Genomic DNA, 18,023 nt, shown 5'->3' on the forward strand with positions numbered 1-18,023 from the left:
CATGTGCATTTCAGAGACATCATGTCTTATTGATTTTGAGAAATGTGCTATCTTAAAAGAGCCCAGATACAAAATGGAAGCCAAAGCAATTCCTCAAATGTGTTTAAACCATACATTTTTAATCGATCTCATGCAGGTGTATCAGCAAGAATTTGATCAGAGAAGCAGAACCATACTGGATGATAAAAAAAGATGTATAATAGGGATTTGACTTTGTGTAATTGTGGGAGCTTGTTAAGTCGTTATGTAAATACGCTGCCTTCATGGCGGGTACTGGGCCTGGGTCAGCTGGGAGAAGCCGGAGGGAAGAAGGGCATGAAGTGTGGAAGGTGAAGGACAAAGTGAAACCTAGTGAAGGTTGGCGGGAACTTGTGTCGGTCTCTCGCTGGAACTCAGGGTGGTCTTCTTCGACTGCTTCCATGCTTTCTACTTTGATGGCGTGGATAACTGCAAAAGAACCGATGCTCTTTGCCGTGTGGGAGCTGAAGGATAAGATCTGAGAGGAGCTGAAAGAACTGAGGCCGGACGTGGCCCCACACCGCCGAGGGGAGCCAGCGCATCTGTGACAATGTGCGTGATGTGAGCCACAATGGCGCTTGACGCGCAACCAGTCTTCCCGGCGTAAACATGGCTGCCGCTCCCCTCTCACCTTCTAAGTCTTGAATGCGTTTCTCTTTCAGCCAATTCCAGCTCAACTCATTCAGGGGAAAATGTTTCTGGCTCAGCTGCTCTCACACAACCCCAAGTCACCGTAGTAAGTAGCAGATTTTATAAAACACTACCATCCACACAATCATAAATGTCTACTTCTTTGAAGCTGATTGATTCCAGATCATTCTGGGTAACTCATTTACACTTTACCTCCAAGCAGTGCCTCACTTTTCAGAAATCACTTAAATATTGCACTGGCTAATTAAGGGCATTTTGATGATAGCTCTAACTGGCTTTTATGCTATTATGTCCTGGCATAATCTACCTTCTTCTTATTTATTTATTTATTTTTGAAGATTTATTCATTGTTGTTTGCATGGGGTCTTCTTTGCTGCCTGCGGGCCTTCTCTAGTTGCGGTGAGCAGAGGCTACTTTTCCTTGAGGTGTGTGGGCTTCTCATTGCTATAGTTTCTCTTGTTGCAGCTCCCAGACCCCAGAGTACAGGCTCAGCAGTTGTGGTGCAGTGGCTTAGTTACCCTGGGATCCTCCCGGACTAGGGATTGAACCCATGTCCCTTACACCGGCAGGCGGATTCTTAACCAACAGACTAGCAGGGAAGTCTAGTCTTCTTATTTTTTAATTTAAAAGAACTGAATATAGAAAACTCGACCAATCAAAATGATCCTTGATCAATGTGCATACCTATATTCTAGTTCTAAATCTATGAAGTTTTATAATATTTATATTTTCAGATATAAATACTGAACTCTTTGTGGATGAAATGACATGATGTGTGTGATTTACTTCAAAATGATAAGAGAAAGAAGGAAGTGCCAGGGAAGGAAGGGAGTAAATAAGAAATACAATAGAAAATAAATTAATAATTGCTGAGGTTCATAGTTGTTGAATGTGGGTAATGGGTTCATTACACCATTTCCTCTACTTATGTATATGTTTGAAATTTTCCATAGTAAAGTGTTTATAAAAACAGTTGCTTGCCAAAAAGTTTTGGTTATTGCATTTTGTTTTTTCTCATTTTATTATTGACTAAGAAAAATGAGGTGCCCTCATCATAAGACCCCCAGGGAGACAGAGCCCTCTGCCCATACCATAATTTATACCTACTGGTCCTCATATAAATTATTCTCCCCAGCCCTAGCCTTCTGGTTGCAGTTCCAGACCTGGGAATGTTTGTTCACTCACACAGCAAGACATTATCCAATATGCAAAATGTAATACAATCCGCTGTTTTAAGTGAGGTGCTTCACTCTTGACCTCCCTCAGCCCCTCTTCTGGCAGAGCCTTTCTGGTCCAGTTTCAGAGAGAACTAATCTCCTGCCTCATGTCTGTGTTGGTCACCCAGCTGTGAAAGCCAGGGAGTGGACTTGGAAGTCTGTTTCTTACAAAGATCTGAATGAATTCTGTTGAATCAGCCCCCTCTCACATCCTTTTGAGAACTGACTTCAGTTTTTGGCCCCGTTAAATCAATTATAATTAGTCCTTGGAATTTCCATCTTCCAAAATGATATTGATATATATTGTTTCCTATTATCCCATCTATAATGCTTTTTGTTTTTATTAATTAGTATCATTTTTATCCTTCATTCCAGATTTTAGGGCTGAGAGGGAGCTAGAGATAAGCACATTTGTTTAATCCGATTCCTTTAGCTGAAAATCCCTGCTTGAGCCTGTCAGCTCAGATCATTGCCTTCCTTTATTTTCATAGGACTCGTTTCTGGTGTCTTGTGTGGATTTACCCTTCTTCCTCATATATTAACTGGTTGTATATTTTGAACCATGTCAGCCTGGACTTGCAGTATCTGCCAGGCTCACCTGCTGAACCAGATTCCTACTTTTAGAATCTTTTGATCAGTACGGTCTCTCCAGACACGAGTAATGCTTCCTTGGATAGAATTATTATCTAGCTTAACCAAAGCACTCAGAGTGATCATTACCATCAGAAGTATCAAGACACATTGTGGAAGAGACACTGATGTGTACTTTAAAAGCAGAAACCAGGAGAATGCTACCTTCTGGAAGCTTACGGTGTCAAATCCTGCTTGCAAACAGCAGCTCTGAGAGTCAGCTGTGTACATTAATAGGTTCAGTAAAAGGGGTTGGCTTTTTCTTATAGGGATCAAAGGTTCCTTCTGGTCATTTTATTTTTAGTATGTGAAGCATCTTTGGAGTGAGTGACAAGCTTCCAGAGGTGATGATGATAGCTCCCCTCTGTCCACCTTGTAGAACTGGTGGAGAGGGAAGCCAGCAAAAGGAGAAGCCAGGGCATTGGAAGAGATCCTGGGAAGTTTTGCCTGTGGAATGAGGGGTGGGGGGAGGTCCTTTTCCCATCCCCCACCACAATCTCAGTTTTGTTGAGATCCAGAAGGAATTATGATCCTGAGCCAATTTGTAAAGCTGCATTTGGAATGTGTACTTGGATTTAGACAGCGCTCTCTACTAACACTAAAAGAGTGGTTTTGACACAGCGTGCATGCGTGTGTGCTAAGTCCCTTCAGGGGTATATGACCTCTTGTGACCCTATGGACTATAGCACCCCACGCTCCCTTGTCCATGGGATTCTCCAGGCAAGAATACGGGAGTGGATTGCTGTTTCCTTCTCCGGGGGGGTTGGGGGGGGGGCAGGGGTCTTCCCGATCCAGGAATCGAACCTGCATCTCTTGTGTCTCCTGCATTGCCAGGAGCAATCTTTACCTCTAGCATCACCTTTGACACAGCAATTAAAGTTAAATACTTAAAGGAAGATAGTCCCCTATTCTGCAAGCCCTGGTTTTTGCTTCTTTATTAATACTTCTTGTTGCAAGCTCAGAGCCTTCTGAAAATATCACATTATTTTTCTCCACTTTCTTTTGCTTCTGTCTCCTCTGCTTCTCTCCAATTATTATTATTTAACATTCTCTGGTAGCTCAACTGGTAAAGAATCTGCCTGTCATGCAAGAGACCCCAGTTCTATCCCTGGTTGGGAGGATCCCCTGAAAAAGGGATAGGCTATCCACTCTAATATTCTTGCCTGAGAAATCCTGTGGACAGAGGAGCCTGGTGGGCTACAGTCCGTGGGGTTGCAAAGAGTTGAACCCACCTGAGCAGCTAAGCACAAGCACATCACAACATTCATTGAGTTGTTGATATTAGAGATTAAAAAGAGTAGTAAGACATATCTCTTGTCTTCAAGGAGCTTGCCATCAATACAAGAACATTGAACTTTGGGGACTGGTATTCAGTTAAGAAGACCATGTGCATGATCAATCGCTCAGTCGTGTCTGACACTTTTGTGACTCCATGGACTGTACCTGGCCAGGCTCCTCTGTCCATGGGCTTTTCCAGGCAAGAAGAATGGAATGGTATGCCATTTCCTCCTCCAGGGGATCTTCCTGACCCAGGGATCAAACCGATGTCTCTTGCATTGACAGGTGGATTCTTTACCACTGAGTCACCTGGAAAGCCCTCAGTTGAGAAGAGGGGCTAAAATTCCAAAAAGAACCAGATTTTCATTTTCCATGTTCTTTTTTCTTTAACCTGGTGCTCTGTGACAATCTAGAGGGGTTGGATGGGGTAGAAGTGGGAGGGAGATTCAGGAGGGAGGGGACATACCTATGCCTATGGATGATTCATGTTAATGTATGGCTGAAGCAACACAATATTGTGAAGCAATTACCCTCCAATTAAAAATAAATAAATTTAAAAAAATTTCATTCTCATTGTCTGCCTCACTTTGTGTCTGTGCAGAGGCATTGTCACCATCGTGTGCCAGCCTGCCAGTTTCCTATGGATAACTCACATGTGACCCACATTTGCCCAACTGCCTTGTTTTTTCACAGAAGGATGTGTCGTCTTTGGTTGGGGTTTGTTAGTTCTTACTGAGGAAGTCTGCCTCAAGCTCAGCCATCCTTTTTGTGGGAGGGGTGTCACCCTTCCCTTCGGAAATAAAACCGATTGTAAACGAACTTCTCATCTGTTTCACATTTCTGTGTGCACGACTCATGAGCTTAGAATTGCTTTCTTCCATTACCTTAATTGAATCCATCTTCTACATGTAAACATTTTAAAAGGAAATGTGAATTGTGCAAGGGTAGACTCGGACCCTGAGTTTGAGGCCTCTTTTTAGCTGCATTTCCCATGCTGTTCAGGCACATTTTTGCCTCAGTTTCCATCCTGGGAAATCCCTTTAGAGTAATGGCTATTTATTTCATGAATGTTGCAGGTAAGAAAAAGTTTGCATGAGCAGGCATGAAACATACTTTCTGTTTAAACCACTTTTGAGACTGGAATATCACAAAATATGGCTTCCCATTGCCCCAGCATAAAACAAAGATGTATAATATTTTATATTTCCTCTGTGTAGTTCAAAGTTTGTTTTGAATTTATTAATCAGTTGCAAGCCTCCTTTCTTATTTTGGGGGAAGCTATATTGTTCTGATGAGATAAAATAAGCTTAAAAGTGTCCAACTTGTGAAGATAAATTTTTCTATGCCTTATAATTCCCTGTCTTCATTTTCTTCACATTATGCCTTTTCTTCTATATCCATATGTTATTTTTGCCTGATTAAAGTGAAAGTAACTTTCACTTTAAAAGTCTAACAGTGAGATTAAATTTTCTCCTTGTTCAGACTATAAAAAAAGATCTAGATAGGTCCATAAGGTTGTAGGGGATAAAATTAAGATATTTTGAAATATCTTGATTATTTTTCTTTTAAATTAAGATATTTTGCATCTATGTACTACATATCCATAGTTGTTTCTGCTCTTATTCCACCTTAATAGGAAAATCTGTTTCCATAAAATAAACAGTAGTTCCACGGCCATGGATTCTTTATCTTATGAGACTAAGGATTACTATGATGCCTTGAGACTATTATTCAGTTTACCAAAATCTGGTTGTTTGTACATAAATTTTCAAAAATTGCATGAAATCATGCATGTCATTCTCCACAAAGCAGACAGTCATCTTTTAAAACATTATTTAAATAATGTCTCATCTCTCCTTAAGGTCCAATGTAGATTTTCTATTGTATTTAGAACAGAACCCAAACTCCTTCCCGTGGCCTTTGAGGCCCAATGTCACTTGACCCAGGCCTCTTCTGCACATTTTTTTTCCCTCCATTTCCTTCCACTTACTATATTGCCCAATACTAACTCATTGACTCATTTATTCACTTGACATTAGGTCACTTTGAGAACCTAATATGTATTAGGTACCGTTATATATGGGGCTTCCTGGTGGCTCAGGGGTATAGAATCTGCCTGCAGTGCAGGAGATGCAGCAGACATGGGTCCGATCCTTAGGTCAGAAAGATCCCCTGGAGGAGGAACTGGCAACCCACTCAAGTATTCTTGCCAGAACAATCCCATGGGCTTGGTGGGCTATATAACCCATGGTGTTGCAAAGAGTCAGTCGTGACTGAACATGTATGTGCACTGTTCTATACACTATAATTACCACTTAGAACAAATGCAGCAAGTCTTTTCTCATATGGAATTAGTAACTTGGGTGACAAATAATAAACACAATAATATGTTATGCGTTAAGACATCCAGTGGAACCAAATACAGTGTACACTTCAGAGCAAAGATGGAGGAAGAGCTCTGATTGGGTAGTAAGGGAGGCCTCTTTAACATGATAGCATTTTAAAAGAAGTGAATGGAATGAGAAGATGGATGAATGAGGAGGTTTGGAGAAAGAGCATTCTAGGCAGAGGAAACAGTGAATGCAAAGGCTTGAGGTAGAAATAAGTTTGTGTGTTTGATGGACCAAGAGAAGGGGGTGGAAAAGATTGAGTGAGGGAAGAATGGACTATGTGATTGTAGAGACTGGCAGGACCAGGTCATGTAAAAACTTGTAGATGAAAAGCTGGATTTTATTCTGAGTGTGTTGGGAATGTATTTTCAAAGTGTAAGAGAAGAAGCTAGGCTTGGGGGCTGGGGGGGTGGTGGTTACTGCAATTGTATATGTGAGTGTGCCTGTAGGCTAAGTCACTCCAGTCGTGTCTGACTCTTTGTGACTCTATGGAGTGTAGCCTGCCAGGCTCCTCTGTCCATGGGATTCTCTCGGCAAGAATACTGGAGTGGGTTGTCATGCCCTTCTCCAGGGGATCTTTCTGATCCAGGGATCAAACCTGCATCTCTTATGTCTCCTCTATTGGCAGGTGGGTTCGTTACCGCTAGTGCCACCTGGGAATGTATAGGTGAGAGATGATGGAATCTGGGATTAGGAAAATAGCAGTAGATTGTGAAGAAGTGTCTGGATTCTAGAATTTTTACCCTGAAATTTATTATTTTGTTTTATAATTTTTTTCACTGAGATATGATTAATGAAATTGCAAGATTTAAAAATGTGCAATGTGCTGACTTTATATTTGTATACACTGTGAAAATATTCCCCTCAAAGAGTTAATTAGTATTGATGCATTCATCAATTCACATTTTTACTGGATTTTGTTTTGTTTCAGGTGAGAACATTTAAATTCCCTTCTCTTAGCTGTTTCAGAGTTTTTTTTAAAGATTACATCAAAAGTATTACTATTGGATTTGATATACTGTGTAAGAGGTCAATGAATTTAAGGATGACTCCTGCAGTTTTAGCTGAAGCAAATGGATTAGTTAAGGCTCCATTTACTAAAAGTGGAAAGATTGAGAGAGGATCGTGACTGGAGGGAAAGCAAGGGTTTTGTTTTTTGTTTCTTTTTTGGATACATGGAATCTGAGCTGCCTGTTAGACATTTATTGGAAGATGTCTAGGCAATTCAAAATGTAAATCTGAAGCTTATGATGGAGTTTGTGTCTGGGATATCCAGATGGTATTTGCAACTGAGACAGCAGGTAAAATAAATTAGAGAGCTGATGTGGCTAAAAAAGGGGGAAGAAGAGGAGAAACTGCCTGCACAAGAGGTTGTGGAGGGGATTAGTTGAGGCAGAAGGAAAACCAGACTGTGCAATTTTCTGGAAACAAAGTTACTAAAGACTTTCAAATGGAGGAAATAACAGTGTCAAGTCCTATCAATCAGGTCATGTGAGGTGAGGACTGTCTGGACAACTGGATTTGGCAGGAGAGAACCACTGGTCACCTTGACAAGAGTCACTGATGTGCAGCAGTGGGGTGGAATTTAGCAAATTGATATTATTTAGCAATTTAGTAGCTGGCTTGGGCTTCCCTGCTAGCTCAGTTGGTAAAGAATCCACCTGCAATGCAGGAGACCTCAGTTCAATGCCTGGGTCATGAAGATCCGCTGGAGAAGGGATAGGCTACCCACTCCAGTTTTCTTGGCCTTCTCTTGTGGTTCAGCTGGTTAAGAATCTGCCTGCAATGCAGGAGACCTGGGTTCGATCCCTAGGTTGGGAAGATCCCCTGGAGAAGGAAAAGGCCACCCACTCCAGCATTCTGGCCTGGAGAATTCCATGGACTGTTTCAAAGAGTTGGACACGACAGAGTGACTTTCGCTTTAAGAAATACATTGAATTAAAAAATAAAACAATATTATTTTTGTTTAGTAATGCATTAATGTTAGATTAAAATAGCTGAGGTTGCCAGAGTTCAAGGTCTTTGTGAAGTTGCATGAAACTTCGAGTTCATAAAATAAATGAGTACAGGAGTTGGGTTCTTCACTTATAGGTGCTCAGGCTCACAGGCAGTGTGGGATAAAGTGATTGCACATAATTTCCAGGGTCGAATAGTCCGAGTTCAAATCCTTGATTTCCTTCTGTCCAAACTTCACTCAGTCAACCTCTTGAGTTTTTATTTCTTTGCACATAGTAGGAATAATATTGGCAATGTCAAGAAATTGCTACTAGAATTTACTGGAATAACATATGTAAAGGGACCAGGAGCACAGTCCCTTACCTTCCCTCTATAAGAAGTTTTAGAAGAGTCACTCAAACACCACCTGTGTCACTGTGTGCTGAAGCTCATGCCAAAAGAGGGGCTTCTATCTCCTTGGATTTCTCTTATTCTGGAGAAATAAAAATAGTTCAATTAAAAATGTCAGCTTCATCCAAGTGTGGGTAAAGTTAGTAGTCCCCATGCTTAGAACACTTTCCCTGGAAGAAGCTATCCTTTTGCTTTCTTTTTAAAGAGAAGCAATGTCTGGATAAACAACGAGATCCTACTGTGTAGCACAGAGAAATAGATTCCAAATCCTGTGATAAACCATAATGGAAAAGAACATATATGTATAACTGAACCACTTTGTCGTGCAGAAGAAACACAACATCGTAAATCAACTAGACTCCAATAAAAAAGAGAAGCCATCTCTGTGCCCTGCCCCCAACCTCAATGCTTCTCTCTCTCCCTCTCACCTTGCTCCATCTCTCATCTCTCTCAACATTCTCTTAATTTTCCTGTACATTTCTACTTTCTTCTGTCTACTTCCCTTGGTTTTCTGATTTTACATATGATGTGAAGAGGCTGGGAAAGATTGAGGGCAGGAGGAGAATGGGGAGACAAAGGATGAAATGGTTAGATGGCATCATCGACTCAGTGGACATGAGTTTGAGCAAATGCCAGGAGTTAGTGAAGGACAGGGGAGCCTGGTGTGCTGCAGTCCTTGGGGTCACAAAGAGTCAGACAGGACTTAGTGACTGAACAACAAATGTGTGTGTGGGGGGAAGGGGACATCTTAATTTGTAAAGACGTGGCTGACACCAGTGATGGCTGCATCAGGTGTTTTCTCTAGGAATTCCCACCAGGTGATTCCCTGACTCTCCTCAGGCTCTTCTGCGGCTGAGGACAGAGAGGACTCATTCCTGTTCTTGTGTTTCACATAACATGATAGAAGACCTCCGTGGAAACTTCTATGGATCTTACCTGTGATCCCTTTCAGACTCCTCCCTTTTCCCCAGACTTTTCCTCTTTCCATGAAATATCTTCTTAGTTGGGGAATCTGAGTCCTCAACAGCTCATGGAGCTGCAGAATTCCTGCCCTCTTTGGATGATTCACCAGGCTGTCCCTTAACTCCGATAGTCCTCCCTCCCTGGCTCTATGATGCTTTCTGGCAGCCTGTCCTGGTCCTCCTGTGTAGGACTGTTCCTGCATAGTCATTGCTCGGGATGTAGAAGACTTTCGTGCCGAGTGACAAATGATGACATTTCAGAAAGCTGAGTCCTGGAAGGGATTACTCTCCCAAGAGTTGTGAGTTCCGCTGCCTCTTTTGTTTATTTCGTGGAGGTGAATGGGCCTACAGAGACAAGATGTGCTCCAAGATGTCCCTGCAACAAGGTTACAGCCCTGGTTTTTGCCTAAATTGTGTCTGTCACCTCCATTGCTGCTCACAAAGAAGAAGGTGAGGCAGGCTTTGCTCTGGACTCATTGAGAGGTGCAGGAGGAAAGGGGACCCCTACACTGACCCGAGCTGGGCTTTCTCTGTCTCTTGTAGGTAGTCAGATTTTCTGTGCATATGTCCTTGGGGAGCCTTCAAGTGCTTACATGAACTTGACAAGCACCTGTGATTTATATTAGGAATCTTGCCCAAGTTTGTACAGTGAACTTTTGGTTTAGACTGTGGGGGACATTTTGAGCTGACACTGAGAAGGCTGCTTGAAAACCAGATGATGTAAGTTGAGGTGTAACTGCTCTGAGTTGTTTTTAAATGGAGTAAATATGAACTTCTAGAAACATGTACTCAGAGCCAGTGTGGAGGTTCTTGGCTAAGAACAGATGGGGATGGGAGATCCGTGTGAACTCTGAAAAGCCTTGCTACCCACATTTCAGTTTTCACTTATGCTTCACAAAGAAGCATCTGTTACATAAACCACAGAAGCCCATCAACAGTACTGAATCTTGAAGCTCAAGATGGGTTGAGAAGCAGAGTATCAAATGTGGGTCTCATGATTTCAATCAAGTCCTGTTAGAAAGATTCATCTTTACAAAATGAATTGTATGTTTGGAAAAAATAACCTTGAGAAAATTCCCACAACCAATAACTGAAGGAAATATTTTGCATTTTAGGAAAGTTGCAGCCTTTTATGAACTTGAACTTGCAGTGTTAGCATCCCAACATCTTATAAAAGAGCCAGATGAGTGTATTTGCTGTTCTAGGTGAATCACTGGATTACAGGAAATGTTTTAAGGCTAGTTTTGGTTTTCTTTTTAAGGAAGTATCCATAGTTTTAAATAACAAGCAAATTCACCCAACTTGCTACAGAATTCTAATCTACAAAGACTTGACTGTTTTCAGAGAGTAAAAGTCACTCAGTTGTGTCTGACTCTTTTGCGAGTCCATGAACTGTAGTCCTCCAGACTCCTCTGTCCATGGAATTCTCCAGGCAAGAATACTGGAGTGGGTTGCCATGCCCTTCTCCAGGGGATCTTCCAAACTTGGGGATTGAACCTGGGTCTCCTGCATTGCAGGCAGATTCTTTACCATCTGGGAATGACTTGAAAGCCCCAAGCCTATGGTGGTTTTCAGAACCCCATAAATCAGCTTTATGTCCACCATGTGAAAGTTCTAAAATCTTAGAAGAGAGGTTAAAAGTAAAATCTCAAAGGCCACTCTTGCTGCTGTTTTTCTACATAAAATGAACTACAATAACAGCAACAGAGGAACAAGACCAAAATTCCAACCCCAACTGCAGACAACTGCCAGATGGTTCTTATCTCATAAAAACTCACATAGATATCAGGAAGTCACATCAGACCTTCTGTTTTTTTGTTTTTTTGTCGTGTTTCTACCACTTGTTATCTTATCTATAAATTTTCCCCAGAGTGGGAATTAAATAAGATCCTTCCTTCTACGTTTGTTATCTACTTTAGGAATTAAGGGGGATCCTACTACCTTTTCTCATGAGATTGTGAAGTGTGATGGTTGATGAAAAGTGCTCAGTTGCAGGGCATCAGATTCAACTAAACACCAGCTTCTTTGGTCCCCAAGACACTATGGAGGGCACAGAGTTTGGAATGTTCTCTACTGTGAAGTTCCTGGGGCCCTTGGGGAGATAAAAGCTCCTGCAGAACTGCATTTGAGCAGTGACACTTCAGTAGTTGCTTTGTTTCTCTGGGTTGAGATCAGAAGTTTTCTTACATGGAACATGTTCACCATTGTGAAAGCCCATCCTGTCAATGGTGGGACTTCCCTGTTGGCTCAGTGGTAAAGAATCTGCCTGCCAAGCATGAGACACGGGTTTGATCCCTGGTCTGGGAAGTTCTCCTGGAGAAGGAAATGGCAATCCACTCCAGTATTCTTGCCTGGGAAATCCTATGAATGGAGGAGCCTGGGGGGCTATAGTCCATTGGGTTGCAAAGAGTTGGACACAATTTAGCGACTGGGTGAGCAAAAAAAAAAAGAAAAGAAAAATGGTAGAAAGAAAGAATTCTACCTGATTCTAGATCCTGAAGATAATTCAGCTCTATGAGTTTGGCTACTGGACTTCTCTCTTTAGCAGTACAAACCATATGAGAGTTTCAGGCTGTTCAGGATGCTGGCTATAGTGTCACACGTTTAAAATGGTCAAAAGGCTTCATGTTTTCCCAAAATTCCTATACAATTGTGTTAACTCATGTAATAAAGAGCTATTGGTTCTCTAAAGGATGACTTTATAGGAAAATTTCCAGGGTATTTTTCATAAACCCTCCAAGATGGAGTGTTGGTAAAACATGGCATATGCTGCATATTATCAGTCAGTTTTTGCAGAGAGTAGTAATTGCTCCTATTGCACCATAGTCATTTCTCTTTTTATGTGTGTGCACGGTCTTGTGTGCACAGATTGTGTGCGTAGTACTTTGGCCACCTGATAAGAAGAGCTAACTCATTGGAAAGGACCCTAGTGCTGGGAAAGATTGAAGGCAGGAGGAGAAGGGGGTGACAGAGGATGAGATGGTTAGATAGCATCACCGACTCAATGGACATAAATCTCAGCAAACTCCAGGAGATAGTGAAGGACAGGGAAGCCTGGCTTGTTGCAATCCATGGGGTCGCCAAGAGTTAGACACGACTTAACAACTGAACAACAACAAAATAATCTTGTCTTAGTAGTTATCAAGCACCTGAAAAGCAGAGGCTCTATTATGGGTTTTCTATTTACCTTTTCTAGAGGGGAAATGGAGGCTCCATTCTGGGGTATCTGCTACTGGAGGAGAGGGGCTGAGGACAAACCCACGTCAGCTCTGAGTCCTTGTTTTGTACCCTCATCAAGAGCCAGGACTTTGTGAGGACCCTGGAGGTGTGATGATGACATATTAGACACCTTTACACAGCTCTTGCTTTCTGCCCATGCTCAGAGGACAAATCCTGGGTGCCTCTTCAGGGAACTAACATTGTCGCACTCTACCTATCATCTTTCTTACTTTCTGCTTTATGTCTTGGCTCATGGCAGAACTAGATGAAGTATTTTTTGTTGTTTGTTTTACTCCTGAGAGTGGCAAAAATAACTTCAAGCAATCTTTGCTTTCCAGTCTATGCTTAAACATATTGAAACACATAATTGACATCTAGCACACAAGAAGACTGACTGTATGCCAAGTACAGATAAGATGTTGTATGTGTTTTTTATTCTCAATCCTTCTGTTCTCGCCCACCATAATCAGAATGGTGACCGTCTTCCTTTTCTTTGATGTAAACAAGTGAGTTTCTATCTCATGGCCTTTAAATCTGCTGATGCTTTTGCCTGAACTGCTTTGAAATGCTCCTCCCTCTGCCTTGTATAACTGATGCTGCTCATCACTTGGGTCTCAGCTCAGTGTCGCTTTCTTAAGGAGACTCCTATGACCAACTTCTCTGTCACAGCATTCACCGCAGTTACTCTATTGGAATGATCTTGTTTATTGGCTTATATTCTTATTTTCCATCTCCCCTCATAAGAATATACACTGCTGAGGAGAAGGAGCCTGCATGTCTGGTTTTCTGCTCTGTTCCTAGTATGCAGAGCGCTTTGTAGTATGTACACAACCTACTCTACTGGTTGAATAAATGATCTCATGATTCGATAATGAATAATAGTTTGTAACAACTGTATGAAATATTACCTTTCTCATTAATAAGAATTGAGAGTTGGGGAAATTAAGTAATTAGCTTGATATTGCAGAGCCAGCAAATGGAATGTTTTGTTACTGAATTTGTCAGATTTTCATGATTATCAATAGCTCTATCTTTGTTCCCATTTTTAGCCTTGTCACACAATCACAAGAATCACCTTGAAATGTGAGTAACGAATGTGCTTAACCTTAGGACATTGACTCATTTATTTATACCTTGATAAACTAGTGAAATTTCAAGTGACTAGAATACACACTCTGAATCTAGATGATGTTTGTGATCAAATCAGTGCAAGAAGATAAACATCCCAAGAGTAGATGAGATTTAAAATGTAAGATGTACACTGGGGTGCATGTTATCTTTTTGAAATAGTGTTTTAATTTTTTTCTGGCATTATACCCAGGAGTGGAATTCCTGGATCATATATTTTATTTTTAGTTGTTTGAGGAACTTCTGTTTTGTTTCTAACAGTGGCTGCACCAATTTACGTTACCATTAACAGTGTACAAGGGCTCCCTTTTATCCTCATTCTCACCACATTTGTTATCTGCAAGCTTTTTCATGCTAGCCATTCTGACAGGCATGAAGTAATATCTCATTGTTGCTTTGATTTGCATTTTTCTAACAATTAGCAATATTAAACATCTTTGTAAGTGCCTGTTAACCATCGGTATGTCTTTGAAAAAATGCCTGTTCAAGTCTTTTGCCCATTTTTTTTTGAACTGTAAATTATGATTTAATTTAATTCTGACATTTCAATGTTTTAGTAAATGATAGTGTTTTTCTTCCTTTTCTTTTCTTTTTTTTTCATTTATTTTTATTAGTTGGAGGCTAATTACTTTATGATTGGGTTGTTTTCATGATATTGAGTTGTATAAGCTGTTTATATATTTTAGAATACTAACCTCTTGCTGCTCATATCATTTGTGAATATTTTCCCATTCAGTAGGTTGTATTTTTGTTTTGTTAATGGTTTCCTTTGCTGTGCAAGAACTTTTAATTTGAATGAGTCTTATTTGCTTATTTTTGGTCTTGCCTTAAGAGACAGATCCAGAAAAATATTGCTATGATTTATGTCAAAGAGTGTTCTGCCTATGTTTTCCTCTAGGAGTTCTATAGTTTCAGCTCTTATATTTAAGTATTCAATCCTCTTTATTTTTGTATAGGGTGTGAGGGAATGTTATAATCTCATTCTTCATGTATTTGTCCAGTTTTCCCAGTACCGTTTAGCAGCACTATTTACAATAGCAAAGATATGGAAGCAACCCAGATGTCTAGCATCAGATGAACAGCTAAAGAATGTGTCTTATGTACATATACAATGGAATATTACTCAGCCATAAAATGAATGCAATTTTTCCATTTGTGCCAACATCGTTAGACCTAGAGAATATTATGCTTGGTGAAATAAGCCGGACGATGACAAATACTATATGACATCACTTATTCATGGGATCTAAAAATTACAACAAATAAATTAATATAGCAAAGAAGAAACAGACTGACTGATGTAGAAAACAAGCTAGAGGTTACTAGTGGGGAGACAGAAGGGGGAGTTGCAAGATAGGGGTATGAGATTAAGAAATGTGAATTACTATGTATAAAATAGATTAGCAATAAGGATATATTGTACAGCACAGGGAAATATAGCGATTATTCTTTAATAACCTTTAATGGACTGAATGATCCATAAAAATGTTATGCTGTACACCAGAAACTAGCATAACACTGTAAATCCACTGTCAGTTCAGATCAGTTCAGTCATTTAGTCGTGTCCAACTCTTTGTGACCCCATGGACTGCAGCACTCCAGGCTTCCCTGTCTATCACCAACTTCTGGAGTTTACTCAAACTCATGTCCATCGTGTTGGTGATGCCATCCAACCATCTAATCCTCTGTCATCCCCTTCTCCTCCCGCCTTCAGTCTTTCCCAGCATCAGGGTCTTTTCCAGTGAGTCAGTTCTTCACATCAGATGGCCAAAGTATTGGAGTTTCAGTTTCAACATCAGTCCTTCCAATGGATATTCAGGACTGATTTCTTTTAGGATGGATTGGTTGGATCTCCTTGCAGTCCAAGAGACTCTCAAGAGTCTTCTCCAATACCACATTTCAAAAGCATTGATTCTTTAGTGCTCAGCTTTCTTTATAGTCCAACTCTCACATCCATACATGACTACTGGAAAAACCATAGCTTTGACGAGATGGATCTTTGTTGGCAAAGTAATGTCTCTACTTTTTAATATGCTGTCTAAGTTGGTCTTAGCTTTCCTTCAAAGGAGCAAGTATCTTTTAATTTCGTGGCTACAGTCATCATCTGCAGTGATTTTGGAACCCAAGAAAATAAAGCGTTTCACTGTTTCCACTGTTTCTCCATCTACTTGCCATGAAGTGATGGGACCAGATGCCATGATCTTAGTTTTCTGAATGTTGAGCTTTAAGCCAACTTTTTTACTCTCCTCTTTCACTTTCATCAAGAGGCTCTTTAGTTCTTCTTCACTTCCTGCCATAAGGGTGGTGTCATCTGCATATCTGAGGTTATTGATATTTCTCCTGGCAGTCTTGATTCCAGCTTGTGCTTCATCCAGCCTGGCATTTTGTATGATGTACTCTGCATACAAATTAAATAAGCAGGGTGACAATATACAGCCTTGATGTACTCCTTTCCTGATTTGGAACCAGTCTGTTGTTCCATGTCCAGTTCTAGCTGTTGCTTCTTGACCTGCATACCCATTTCTCAGGAGGCAGGTCAGGTGGTATGGTATTCCCATCTCTTTAGGAAATTTTCACAGTTTGTTGTGATCCACACAGTCAAAGGCTTTGGCGTAGTCAATAAAGCAGAAATAGATGTGTTTCTGGAACTCTCTTGCTTTTTTGATGATCCAGGGGATGTTGGCAATTTAATCTCTGGTTCCTCTGTCTTTTCTAAATCCAGCTTGAACATCTGGAAGTTCACAGCTCATGTACTGTTGAAGTCTGGCTTGGAGAATTTTGAACATCACTTTGCTAGCTTGTGAGATGAGTGCAATTGTGTGGTAGTTTGAACATTCTTTGGCATTGTCTTTCTCTGGGATTGGAATGAAAAGTTACCTTTTCCAATCCTGTGGCCCCTGCTGAGTTTTCCAGATTTGCTAGCATATTGAGTGCAGCACTATCACAGCATCATCTTTTAGGATTTGAAATAGCTCAACTGGAATTCCATCACCTCCACTAGCTTTGTTCAAAGTGTTGTTTCCTAAGGCCCACTTGACTTCACATTCCAGGATATCTGGCTCTGGTGAGTGATCACACCATCATGGTTATCTGGGTCATGAACATCTTTTTTGTCTAGTTCTTCTGTGTATTCTTGCCACCTCTTCTTAATATCTTCTGCTTCTGTTAGGTCCATACCATTTCTGCCCTTTATTGTGCCCATCTTTGCATGAAATGTTCTCTTGGTAGCTCTAATTTTCTTGAAGAGATCTCTAGTCTTTTCCATTCTATTGTTTTCCTCTATTTCTTTGCATTGATCACTGAGGAACGCTTTCTTATCTCTCCTTGCCGTTCTTTGGAACTCTGCATTCAGATGGGTATATCTTTCCTTTTATCTTTTGCCTTTAGCTTCTCTTCTTTTCTCAGCTATTTGTTAGGCCTCGTCAGACAGCCATTTTGCCTTTTTGCATTTCTTTTTCTTGGGGATGTCTTGATCCCTGTCTCCTATACAATGTCATGAACCTCTGTCCATCGTTCTTCAGGCACTCTGTCTATCAGATCTAATCCTTGAATCTATTTGTCACTTCCACTGTGTAATTGTAAGGGATTTGATTTAGGTCATATCTGAATGGTCTAGTGGTTTTCCCTACTTTCTTCAATTTAAGTCTGAATTTGGTAATATGGAGTTCATGATCTGAGCCACAGTTAGCTCTTGGTCTTGTTTTTGCTGACTGTATAGAGCTTCTCCATCTTTGGCTGCAAAGAATATAATCAATCTGATTTTGGTGTTGACCATCTGGTGTTGTCCATGTGTAGAGTCTTCTCTTGTGTTGTTGGAAGAGGGTGTTTGCTTGAATCAAGGAAAATCAGAAGTGGTCCAACAGGAGACGGCAAGAGTGAACATTGACATTTTAGTAAGTGAACTAAAATGGACTGGAATGGGTGGATTTAACTCAGATGACCATTATATCTACTACTGTGGGCAAGAATCCCTTAGAAGAAATGGAGTAGTATAATAGTCAACAAAAGAGTCCAAAATGCAGTACTTTGATGCAATCTCAAAAACAATAGTATGATCTCTGTTCATTTCCAAGGCAAATCATTCAATATCATAGTAATCCAAGTCTATGCCCTGACCAGTAATGCTGAAGAAGCTGAAGTTGAACAGTTCTGTGAAGACCTACAAGACCTTCTAGAAATAACAA

The sequence above is a fragment of the Dama dama genome, chromosome 30 (genome assembly GCF_033118175.1).
Source record: "Dama dama isolate Ldn47 chromosome 30, ASM3311817v1, whole genome shotgun sequence".
Lineage (NCBI taxonomy): Eukaryota > Metazoa > Chordata > Mammalia > Artiodactyla > Cervidae > Dama > Dama dama.